The 13,326-nt window shown below is 37.8% G+C and overlaps 1 pseudogene; it reads right to left on the reverse strand.

Annotated features, from left to right (window-relative positions):
• The window catches only part of LOC149164932 (laccase-3-like), a 58,173-nt pseudogene that overhangs the window by 1,360 nt on the left and 43,487 nt on the right, over positions 1-13,326 (reverse strand).

Consider the following 13,326-nt stretch of genomic DNA (forward strand, 5'->3'; position numbering starts at 1 on the left):
TAGTCATACCCAAACATTTCCTAAAAAATTCAAAGCTTTTCTGGTCCAATGTCTTTGTCAAAATGTCTGCAACCTGTTCCTGAGTCCTGCAATGTTGTAAAACAATTTCTCCATTGTTCACCAATTCCCTGATGTAATGAAACCTTGTGTCAGTGTGTTTCGTTCTCTTATGCAACACTGAATTCTTGGATAATGCAATAGCTGAGCTATTGTCACAAAAGAACACCATTGCTTTTGCCTGCTCTTGGCCTAAGCTCCTTAACATTCTTCTCATCCAAACTGCTTGACAGGCTGCTGCTGTAGCTGCCACATACTCTGCCTCTGCTGTAGAAAATGCTACAATAGGCTGTTTCTTAGAAACCCATGAAATGGCTCCTGAAACCATGTGAAAAACATAACCGGATGTGCTGTTTTGATCATCTACACTTCCACCCCAATCACTATTAGTGTATCCAATTAAATCTGAGCATTCTGAAGTAGTATATAAAATGCCAAACCTTTTAGTACTTTTAACATACCTCAGAATTCTTTTTGCTGCCTACCAATGTGTTTCCTTTGGCCTCTCCACGAATCTAGAAATTAAACCAACATCAAACATTATATCTGGCCTAGTTGCAGTGAAATACATGAGGCTGCCAACTATGCTCTTGTACAAACTAGGATCAAAATCCTTGCTGTTGTCCTCTTTGCTGAGTTTTAATCCCATCACTGTGGGAGTGATTGCTGCCTTGTTGTCCTGCATGTTAAATCTTGCCAACACTTCATTAACATATTTTGCCTGTGAGATAAAAATACCATTTTCATTTTGATCTACTTCTATTCGTAAGAAGTATCTCAGCAAACCCATGTCAGTCATTTCAAATTCTTCTTTCATGACTGATTTGAAGTTTTCAATGAGGTAGTCATCATTACCTGTAAAAATAACATCATCAACATATAACACAACAATTAAAATTTTACCATCATTTTCTTTGATGTAGACGGTGGGTTCTCCCTCACACTTCTCAAATCCATTTTCCAGTAGATAGGAATCTATCCTACTGTACCATGCTCTTAGCGCTTACTTGAGCCCATAAAGATCTTTCTTCAATCTGCACACTTTGTGCTCTTGGCCTTTCTTCTCATAGCCTAGAGGTTACTCAATATAAACCTCTTCCATTAACAGTCCATTTAGGAATGTTGACTTCACATCCATTTGGTAAACTTTCCACTTGTTTTGTGCTGCTATGGACAACACTGCTCTCATGGTTTCCATTCTTGCAACTCGTGCGAAAGTTTCCTCATAGTCTCTCCCATACCGATGCTTGTATCCCTTGAGAACCAATCTTGCCTTGTGTCTTTCTATTTTGCCTTCAGCATTGCTCTTGGTCTTGTAGACCCATTTAACTCCAACGACTTCTTTACCTTTTGGTAGCTCAACCAAATCCCATGTCTTGTTTCTCTCTATAGCATTGATTTCCTCATCCATAGCTTCTATCCATTTCCTATCTTTTATAACATCTTCGAAATGAATAGGGTCATCAACATGACAATACAAAGCAAACAAAGAGTTAATACCTTCATCATAAATGTCACTTAAGTTTCTGAATTTCTTACCTCTTTCATTTGGAGTGCAAATACTTGAAGAAGCACTTAAATTTCCTCCTTGTGGTGTGCTTGGAGAAGCACTTTCATTTCTCCTCAAGGGTGTTTCTTGCTGCCCTTGTGTTGGCGCTACTGTTTGAGGATGTATTTCAGCCATCTCCTCATCATCTTCATCATGAGACAAACAGTTTTTAACATTCATTGTTTTCTCTATGCTTCCATCCCAAGCTTTCTCCTCAATGAACTGAACATCTCTGCTCATAAAAAACTTCTTGGTAGATGGAATATACAACCTGTAAGCTTTGGATTCCTCACTGTATCCATTAAAAATACATTTCTCCCCTTTGATGTCCAACTTTTTCCTTAGCTGATCTCGAATGTGTGCATAAACCACACATCCAAAAACTTTCATGTGGGTGACTCCTTGCTTTCTCCCACTCCATGCTTCTTCCGGCACTTTGTTTATCACTGCTTTTGTAGGACACCTGTTCAAAATGTACACTGCACAATGTATAGCTTCAGCCCAATAATCATTTGGCAAATGCTTTGCCTTCAACATACTCCTCGCCATATCCATGATGGTCCTATTCTTCCTTTCAGCAACTCCATTTTGTTGTGGGGTGTACCTAGCTATAAATCGCTTATGAATTCCATTTTCTCTACAAAACAGTAGGAATTCCTTGGAGATATAGTCACCTCCTCTACTAGTTCTTAGAACTTTGATATGAAGCCCGCTTTGGTTTTCCACAAGTGCTTTGAAATTCCGAAATTTTTCAAACACTTCGCTTTTGTTCTTCAAGAAATAAGCCCAAGTATTTCTGCTGAAATCATCAATGAATGTTAGAAAATATTGGCTGCCTACTAGTGATGGAGTTTGCATCGGTCCACATAAATCTGAGTGGACAATCTCTAAGGGTGCCTTTGCCCTTATGCTTTTCCCTGATGGAAAATTTTCTCTGTGTTGTTTCCCCAAGATACAACCTTCACAAAGGTTGTCCGGTTTCTCTATCAATGGTAATCCTCTTACCATTCCTTTTCTACTCAACAAGTTAAGAACTCCAGAGTTGAGATGTCTAAATCTCAAGTGCCACAACCAATTTTCATCCTTTGGTATGCTTTGAAAAGCCTCTTGTATCACTGCTGCTATTACTTCTTTATTTTTCAAATCTACCCTTATTCTGAGAGGGAACATCCTGTTCCTCGTCATCTTCACTTCAGCAATGCATCGTTTGTTGGGTGCTCTATCTATGATGGTACATACATCATTCACAAAGAAAACATTGTACCCATTTTGAACAAGTTGTCCAATACTTAAGAGGTTACACCTCATTCCAGGAACATAATAGACATCTGCTATGGTTTTCTTTTTACCTTTCTTTGTAAATATTTTTACTTCTCATTTTCCCATAACAGAAATTTTACTATCAGTCCCAAGTGTGACTTGTGATTTCACATTTTGATCTAAAGCAGAAAAGAGGGCTATGTTTCATGTCATATGGTTACTACAATCAGAATCTAGAAACCATATATCATCACTATTTGTTTCAACCATATTACAAGCTAAAATCACATTATCTTGGCTGATATTTTCTCTAGTGATATTTGTATTTGATCTATTATTCATATCATGCTGCTTCTTCCTACATTCATTGGCATAATGCGCATATTTTTTACAATAATAACATTGGACATTGGATTTTTCATACCTTTGTCCTTGAGCATGATGTTGTCCACTTTGTTGGCTACTGCCTTGGCCTTGGTTCTAATTTGGATTGATGCCTCTTCCTTGAGCATTTGTTGGACTGTTTCTTCCACCTCTGTTTTGGCTTCTGCCTCTTCCTCTCTTGCTTCCTCTGCCTTGACCTCTTCCTCTTCCAAAGGACATCTGGGTCTTGAAGGCTTGCTCTAGAATGAGTTTTAATTTCTACTCAACCTCTGCTCATGTGTTATCAGTGATGCATGAAGTTCATCAACTGAAAAGTTTGAGAGATCCTTTGTCTCTTCTATGGTGGTGACAATCACATCAAACTTTAAGGATAGGATCCTCAATAGTTTCTCCACAATCCTCCTTTATTCAAGAGTTTCTCCATGAGATCTTATCTGTGTGACCAGACCAATCACATGTGTGAAGAATGAGTCAATATTATCTGACTTCTTCATGCACAGGTTCTCAAAATCTCTCCTCAGCAACTGTAATTTTGCGGTCTTCACTTTCTCCATGCCTTGATAGGCTATCTTGAGGGTTTGCCATGCTTCTTTGAATGTCTTTGTTGCTGCTATCCTTGGAAACACACTCTCATGCACTGCTTGATACAAAAATACGAAGGCTTTTGAACCCTTCTTCCTATTGCTCTTTAACAGATCTCTCTCTGCCTGTGTCAAGTTATTAAACTATTCTTCATCTCTTGGTTCTTCAAACCCATATTCAACAAGTTCTCATAAATCTTGTGAGGCAAACAGGGCTCTCATGGTTATTGCCCAATAGTCATAGTTTTTTCCATTAAACTGTGGGAGCTGAGTATTAAACATACCCATGCTAGTGCTTGTGCTGGCCATTCCTTGTATTCTCAGCTATGTTTCAAATATTTGACTGTGTATTTAAAAAAAACACTGACTGTCTTCAACAACTACACAAAAAAAACTTTGAGAAATACCTTGGATTCTTTTGCCTGAGACTTCACTCTGCTGGAGAAGTTGTTGCAGCAAAAAACTCCTTCCTTCAACTTCTTTGACACCTTCAAAGAGCCTGGACAAGCTCTGATACCATGTTGGAAATTTCTGGTAATTTTAAACAATTACTGAACAGAGAAAATGATTTGTTTCTGCCACAGGATCTTTAACACAGGGAAGCTAAATTGTTTTCTGAGAACAGATATTTTTCACACCCATAAAAAACTTTATATTCATTGATAAATACTCCCTGTTACATATTTCTTTCTCTTTCTCAGAGGGATTCACCAAGAAAATTTCAACAAAAATTACTCTGTCTCCTTTTGAAAAGATTTACACCACTGTGTGTAAATTTTTCATTTACATTTATTGATGTAAATAAAATAACTTACATTCACTGCTGGAATAAAAAAAACTGACTGCACTGCTGTACATTTCATTCTCTGTCTCAGCAAAAAAAAATTACACTGCTGTGTAAAATTGCCACCATTTACGCGCTACACATGTTTCCTCCTTTTTTTTACTTCTTTTTCTTCGCACTTTTATGCGTTTCTTCACACTTACAATGACCAACAAAAAAAAATACATAACTTGATTTTTCACTTGTCTCGTAAAAAACAAAAATTACATCCGTGCAAAAAAAACATTACAATATCACATGCCATGTAAGAAAAAATATACTTAAGGACTTTACCAAAAATCTATGACCATAATAAATTCCTTTATTACTTCGGCATGGTGAGAATTAAATTTCTCATCGTTCTACTGACAAACCTGGCGGTCAACCAAAACATTCACTTCACGCAAGTTCAAATGGTCCTTGTCCATTGATTTAATTGAACGGCTATCGCAATTTCCCCGGAATCCCCTTTTGCACGAACTTTACGTTTCGGGTGATGGGCGGTTTTGGAAAAGTACACTCGACGCATGGCAGCAAGTCAGGGTGATTGGAGCTCTCCTGACAAATACCACTCAGCTTGAAAGGTGGTGCGGGGAGATCCATCGTTGTTTCCTCAATTAAATGCGCTGCAATAAATGCACAGTTGAAATTATAATTTCAACAAATTGTCTATTATGAATCTAATCCCAGCGCATCCGTTCACTGGAACACCTATGGTGTTGCGTTTTGGAGGATCAATCAAATTAAATTTTGGCGGGTCGGTTTGGTTGTTATAGTTTCTGAATCCTTGTCCAACCACGTAGAAACTGTAACCATGAAGATGCATTGGATGGCTTTCTGCGGCAAAAATTTTTGTTCCCTAAAAAACCAGTTGCACTGTAGAATTGTAGTCCAGAACTTTCACTTTTGTTGCGGATAACGGAGACCAAAGATTTCATGGTATACTCTGTCACATGTAGTTGAAAATGACAGAAGGGTTTGGAGCAAAATCTATTGTATAAACACCTTTAATAAACGATAAGCTTGAAGCAACGCGATAGTGGGCAATGCGAAAGATACTTTGTTGACACTTGCAGCAAGCCTATTTCCATTCGGTCCTCGACAAATCTTGCCAGCCAACCTTAAGTCGATTGCAGATTCGCGGAATATTCGGGAATCCGAAGGACATGGGCACGGTCTTGACCGCATCGATGTTTATCGGATTTCCGAATATTCTGGGAATCTGCAATCGACTTAAGGGACTTAAGGATCACAGGCAAGATCTGTGGAGGACCGAATGGAAATAGTCGGATTCCCAAATATTACGGGATTACAGGAATCTGCGATCGACGTCAATGTTTATCGGATTTCTGAATATTACGGGAATCTGCAATCGACCTAAGGGACTTAAGGATGACAGGAAAGATCTGTGGAGGACCAAATGGAAATAGTCGGATTCCAAAATATTCCAGGATTACAGGAATCTGCAATCGACATATACTCACTTGTGGTTCTTGCCCCGATGTCATGGGAACAACCCGGATTTCCAGATATTCCAGGAATCTACAATCGACTTAAGAATGGCAAGCAAGATATGTGGAGGACAGAATGGAATAATCAGATTCCCAAATATTCCCGGATTGAAGAAATCTACAATCGACCTAAGCTCACCGGACCCTGCCCGGATGACACGGGAGCAACCCTAATCCGACGGTAAAGAGAAGTTTTTCGGTTAGTTGCGCGGAACGCCTACAGGGTGCTCTGGTGAAGCGATGCTGCGAAGTCCATTGTCAAATGTAGTAACAGTTGCAGTGTTGTTATAGAATCGAAGGGTAGGAAGAACAAGACGTGTATAAATTTGGCTTCCGACGTAGTCTAGAATGGTTGTAGTTGTTGTATTATCGAAAGCGACCAATTGCAAGACTCAAGTTACTGTATGCTCGGGCGGCCATATAATATTTGCGGACTTGCTGGTTGGCAGTGAGAAGAACGTCAGAAGTCTGCCCCGGAGCAATCACGATTACATCTGTTTTGTATGGTTTGGTGTAGCAAGCATCTACGGCTACAATTGTAAATTCGTGTCCTGATTTCTTGAAAAAGAGCTTATTATTAAGTGCAACATTTACTATTCGCAGAAGATATGTTTCTCCCCGTTTGACAGAGAATCGAAAGGTATCTGCATTAAAAAATTTTGGATTAATTTGTCGTCAAGTTAACACTACAAATTTCTAAGTTGGCTATACTCCCACAGAAAAAGTGAATACCTGATGTTGAGCAGGGATACAGGTCTCCTGGTTGTCCATTTATCGTAAAGGCGTTAGAAATATTGGCTGCACCACCTGTAAGAGTTTCCTGATTCACAACAACTACGGGATCGCTGTTCCACCATTCTCCTGCTCATCATAGTACAGTGCATTGAATTATTGTGATACCCCATAAAAAGGAACATACATTATACAAGCCCGCGGGCTCATTATCTAAGTCTGCTAGTACATAACTATAGATTTAAATTCAACTGGAATATTTAGTGTAGATTTTGGAAACTGGATTATTATAGCTTTAAATTTAACTGGATGGTAGAGTTTGGGCATCCTTATAACGATTGTTGATTCCCCGATCGGCAAACGGGCATCCTTAACTAAGGCAATCAATACCCTATTTCCTTATTATTTTCAAAGGGTTGAAAAAGGGTTTGACATGGGCGCTCCGATTGCAGAATATTTAGCCAATCAGTGATAGAGATACATTTAGGTTCGGCAATTAGACAAATATGGGAGTGGGCAATTGGGCATCTTTTCCTAAGGAAATCAATACCCTAATTCCTTATTATTGCCAAAGGGTTGAAAAAGGGTTTTATTTAATTACGTAATACAAAATATTGGCAATATTCCCTTATCTAGATTGCTAATTCGCGGAATATGAGGCGATCAGACCGACATGGGTGCTCAGACTAAAGAATATTTAGCTAATCAGTAATAGGGATAAGTTCATGTTGGGCAATTAGATAAATATGGGAATGGTCAATTTTGATTGAGAAATATTTAAAGAATCAGCCATCTCAATGGTAAATTTTGATTGAGAAATATTTAAAGAATCAACCATTTAAATAAGTTCAGGATAGAGTTTTAGAATATTTTAAATTTTGAGAATATTTTAGAATTTGATGGAAAACAATAAACTATAATGAAATTATTTTGAGTAAGCTATTTTGTTACAAATTTCACAATATTTATTAAATATGGTGTCAAAACTTAATAGAAATAAGTTCAGATAGAGTTTTAGAATATTTTATGTTTTGAAAAGAATTCAGAATTTGATGAAAAACAGTTAATTATAATTAGCAATCCAAATAATTTCAGGATTGAATTTTAGAATATTTTAAATTTTGAAAATATTTTATAATTTGATGAAAAACAATCAATTATATTGAAATTATTTTGAGTACGCTATTTTGTTACACATTTCAAAATATTTATAAGATCTGGTGTGAAAACTTAATAGAAATAAATAGTAAATTTAATTGGCGTGCAAATCTATTAAATTTATGAAGAATGTAAATTTGAAAAATATTTTAGAATTTGGGAAGAAAAAGCAAAATCAAAATTATTTTGAGTTAGGAGATGTCTTACAAATTCCGAAATATTTATAAAATTTAAAATCAAGACAAAAATCAAATAGACAAACATAATAATCATGTTATTGACCTAGTATAATGGGAATTTCACCGCTGGGTTTAGGAAACGTACAGGGGCTGCCCTTCTTAGGAAGTATGACCAAAGCTCCATGAACCGTAGCTCTTAGCCATGACACATGAGCATGCCACCACAGGGTTCCTTCATGTTCAGTAATGGTGAATCTATATGTATAGCTTCCACCCGCTGAATGGGAATTTTTGTAACATATGCGGGCCCATCGGCCCACACTGTACGCAACTGTCTCACTCCGTGCCAGCCATTATAAATGACTCTTATACTATATTTTCAAACCTCTACTATTAAAAGCACCAAATTATTTTCAAAAGTGTCCATAAGGTTGCATAGACATACCAGTGATTCAGTGAAGTGTGGCATTGTACTGGGCCTTGTTATAAATGTTAACAACAATCGTGTCGCCATTGTGCACATAAAAAGTTGGACCTGGTAGCTTGCCATTGACTGTGATTATGTTATGGTTTGGTAATCTCCGTCCTTTGAATCTGAAAATTGGTGGAGATCAATAAGTTATCTCAGTAGGAATACACTAACGAATATTAAATTGCTGCTAAGTTGGATTTGATTTAAAATCGTTGCATATACCAATGTAGAAGTTCAAGCAAATGGTAAAGCGATTAGGCGAACCTACAACGAAAGTGTACGTTGTACATATGCACGTGATGTTGAAACATTAATTTCACCTGCCGTATGGCCCGCATTAACTCCAGCAAAACCACTTCCGAAAACCACCTATCTTTATCGCATCACCTTTTGGAAAAGGTTGTTTTTCCCTGGAGTCCTCCGACACAATCAGCTCCACCCACACGTCTTGTGTACGAACCGAATACTGCCCATCTCCCGGAAATTAAAGTTCGTTTAGGTTTTGTGGCTATAGGATCCAAAAAGCGTCCGATCAAGTCAACGCACTTCAATCGTCATCAACTTGCCAGAACATTAGTTTTTGTTTTTACCGCCCGTTTCATTTAACACATTTAATGTTTTGTCATAGTTTTTGGTAAAATATTTAAAGTTTTCATACGGCATGTATTTTTTGTTAATCCATATATAATGTATTAGCGTTGACCTTGTATTGTAATTTTGCACACGGGGATGAAATGAGATAGGGTTCGCCGCAACGAAAAACAAACAAAGGAGCCAATAAAAACAGGGAAGCACTGCAGTGCTAACATATTGACACCAGAGAAAACTTGCCGCAGCAAATGAACATTTAAAATTCCTTTTTACAGGTACTTGCAGTTTGTTGAAACGAATGGGAATGGAAAAGTTTTTTTTATGTAATGTGAAAACCCAGAATTTTGAATGTATAGAGAAATTTCACACGGGAGTGAATGTGAAAGTTTCTTTTATTTTACAGTAGTAAACCCATGTAAGAAAATTTCTTTTACAATAGTAAATCAATCTAAGAATTTTTTATTCTACAGCAGTAAATGTAAAAACCCTTTTTACAACAGTAAAATGTGAATGAAGATTTTACACAGTAGTGTAAAAATCATTTCTAAAAGAGAGACAGAGTATTTTGTTTTTGGTGAATCCCTCTAAGAGAGAGGAAGAAAATTGCATTAGGTAGTTTATAAATTAATACAAGTTTGTTTTGGCTGAGAAGCTCTGTCTTGCTCAGAAATTTTTTTGGGGCTTCCATGTGCAAAAGATCCTGTGGCAGAAACAGAGTATTTCCTCTGTTCAATATTAGTTTGAAATTACCAGAAATTTCCAACTTGGTATCAGAGCAGATCCAGGCTCTTTGAAAGTGATAAAGAAGCTGAAGGAAGGTTTCTTTTGTTGCAGCAGTAAATCCTCTCTAGCAAAGTGAAGTCTCAGGCAAAAGAATCCAGGTATTCCTCAAAGTTTTTCTATGTGTTACTGCTGAAGAAACAGCCAGTTTTTTTTAATATACAGTCAAGGATTTAGAAGCATAGCTGAGAATGCAAGGAATGGCTAGCACAAGCATTAGCATGGGCATGTTTAATACCCAGCTCCCACTGTTTAATGGGAAAAGCTATGACTACTGGGCTATAGCCATGAGAGCTCTATTTGTCTCACAAGATTTATGGGAACTTGTTGAGGATGGGTTTGAAGAACCAGCAGATGAAAATCAGTTTAATAGATTAACTCAGGCAGAGAAGGATCTATTGAAGAGTAATAGGAAGAAGGATTCAAAATCCCGTGTGTTTTTGTATCAAGCAGTGGACCAGAGTGTGTTTCCAAGGATAGCAGCAGCTAAGACATCCAAAGAAGCATGGCAAACCCTCAAGATAGCCTATCAAGGCATGGAGAAAGTGAAGACAACAAAACTACAGTTGCTGGGGAAAGATTTTGAGAATCTGTGCATGAAGGAGTCAGATAATATTGACTCATTCTTCACACATGTGATTGGTCTGGTCACAAAGATAAGGACTCATGGAGAAACTCTTGAAGAAAGGAGGATTGTGGAGAAAATATTGAGGGTCCTACCCTCAAAGTTTGATGTGATTTTCACCACCATAGAAGAGACAAAGGATCTCTCAAACTTTTCTGTTGATGAACTCCATGCATCACTGATAACACATGAGCAGAGGTTGAGCAGAAATGAAAACTCATCTCTAGAGCAAGCCTTCAAGACCCAGATGTCTTTTGGAAGAGGAAGAGGTCAAGGCAGAGCAAACAAGAGAGGAAGAGGCAGAAGTCAAAACAGAGGTGGAAGGAACAGCCCAGTAAATGCTCAAGGAAGAGAGGCAGTAATCCAAATCAGAACCAAGGCCAAGGCATCAGCCAACAAAGAGGACAACATCATGATCAAGGACAAAGGTATGAAAAATCCAATGTCCAATGTTATTATTGTAAAAAATATGGGCATTATGCAAATGAATATAGGAAGAAGCAGCATGATATGAGTAATAGACCAAATGCAAATGTCACTAGAGAAAACATCAGTCAAGATAATGTGTTGTTAGCTTGTAACATGGCTGAAACAAACAGTGAAAACATATGGTTTTTAGACTCAGGTTGCAGCAACCATATGACAGGAAACTTAGGCCTGTTTTTTGCCGTAGATAAAAATGTGAAATCAGAAGTCACACTTGGAACTGATAGCAAAATTTTTGTTATGGGAAAATGAGAGGTAAAAATATTTACAAAGAAAGGTGAAAGGAAAACCATAGCAGATGTCTATTATGTTCTTGGAATGAGATGTAACCTCTTAAGTATTGGACAACTTGTTGAAAAGGGGTACAATGTGTTCTTTGAGAATGATGTATGCACCATCATGGATAGAGCATCCAACAAAAGATGTATTGCTGAAGTAAAGATGACAAGGAACAAGATGTTCCCTCTCAGAATAACAGCAGATCTGAAAAACAAAGAAGTAATTGCAGCAGTTACCCAATAGGCTTTCCAAAGCGTACCAAAGGATGAAAATTGGTTGTGGCACTTGAGATTTGGACATCTCAACTTTGAAGGTCTTAACTTGTTGAGCAGAAAAGGAATGGTAAGAGGATTACCATTCAGATAGAGAAACCGGATAGCCTTTGTGAAGGTTGTATCTTGGGAAAACAACACAGAGAAAGTTTTCCATCAAGGAAAAGCATAACGGCAAAGGCACCCTTAGAGATTATCCACTCAGATTTATGTTAACCGATGCAAACTCCAACATTAGCAGGCAGCCAATATTTTCTAACATTCATTGATGATTTCACCAGAAAAGCTTGGGTCTATTTCCTTAAGAACAAAAGTGAAGTGTTTGAAAATTTTTGAAATTTCAAGGAACTTGTAGAAAATCAAAGTGGGCTGCGCATCAAAGTTTTGAGAACTGATAGAGGAGGTGAGTATATCTCCAAGGAGTTTCTACGGTTTTGTAGAGAAAATGGGATTCATAAGCAATTTACAGCTAGGTACACCCCACAGCAAAATGGAGTTGCTGAAAGGAAGAACAGGACCACCATGGATATGGCGAGGAGCATGTTGAAGGCAAAGCATTTGCCAAAGGATTATTGGGCTGAAGCTGTAAATTGTGTAGTTTACATTTTGAACAGGTGTCCTACAAAAGCAGTGATGAACAAAGTGCCAGAAGAAGCATGGAGTGGGAGAAAGAAAGGAGTCACCCACATGAAAGTTTTTGGATGTGTGGCTTATGAACACATTCCAAATCAACTAAGGAGGAAGTTGGACAGCAAAGGGGAGAAATTTATTTTCATTTGATACAGTGAGGAGTCCAAAGCTTACAGGTTGTATATCCCATCTACCAAGAAGTTTTTTGTTAGCAGAGATGTTCAGTTCATTTAGGAGGAAGCTTGGGATGGAAGCATAGAGAAAACAATGAATTTTAAAAATTGTTTGTCTCATGATGAAGATGATGAGGAGGTGGCTGAAATACATCTCCAAACAGCAGTGCCAACACAAGGACAGTAAGGAACACCCTTGAGGATAAATGAAAGTGCTTGTCCAAGCACACCACACGGAGGAAATTCAAGTGCATCTTCAAGCACTTGTACACCAAATGAAAGAGGTAAGAAATTCAGAAATTTAAGTGACATTTATGATGAAGGTATGAATTCCTTGTTTGCTTTGTATTGTCATGTCGATGACCCTATTCATTTCGAAGATGCAATTAAGGATAAGAAATGGGTAGAAGCTATGGATGAGGAGATGAAATCCATAGAAAGAAACAAGACATGGGATTTGATTGAGCTACCAAAAGGTAAAGAAGTCATTGGAGTTAAATGGGTCTACAAGACCAAGAGTAATGCTGAAGGCGAAATAGAAAGACACAAGGCAAGGCTGGTTGTCAAAGGGTACAAGCAGCAATATGGGAGAGATGATGAGGAAACTTTCGCACCAGTTGCAAGAATGTAAACCGTAAAAGCAGTGCTGTCCATAGCAGCTCAAAACAAGTGGAAATTTTACCAAATGGACGTGAAGTCAGCATTCCTAAATGCAATGTTAATGGAAGAGGTTTACATTGAGCAACCTCTAGGCTATGAGAAGAAAGGCCAAGAACACAAAGTG

The sequence above is a fragment of the Pinus tabuliformis genome, chromosome 5_1 (genome assembly GCF_031772625.1).
Source record: "Pinus tabuliformis cultivar Carrire ecotype Pingquan chromosome 5_1, CPIR1, whole genome shotgun sequence".
Taxonomy (NCBI): domain Eukaryota; kingdom Viridiplantae; phylum Streptophyta; class Pinopsida; order Pinales; family Pinaceae; genus Pinus; species Pinus tabuliformis.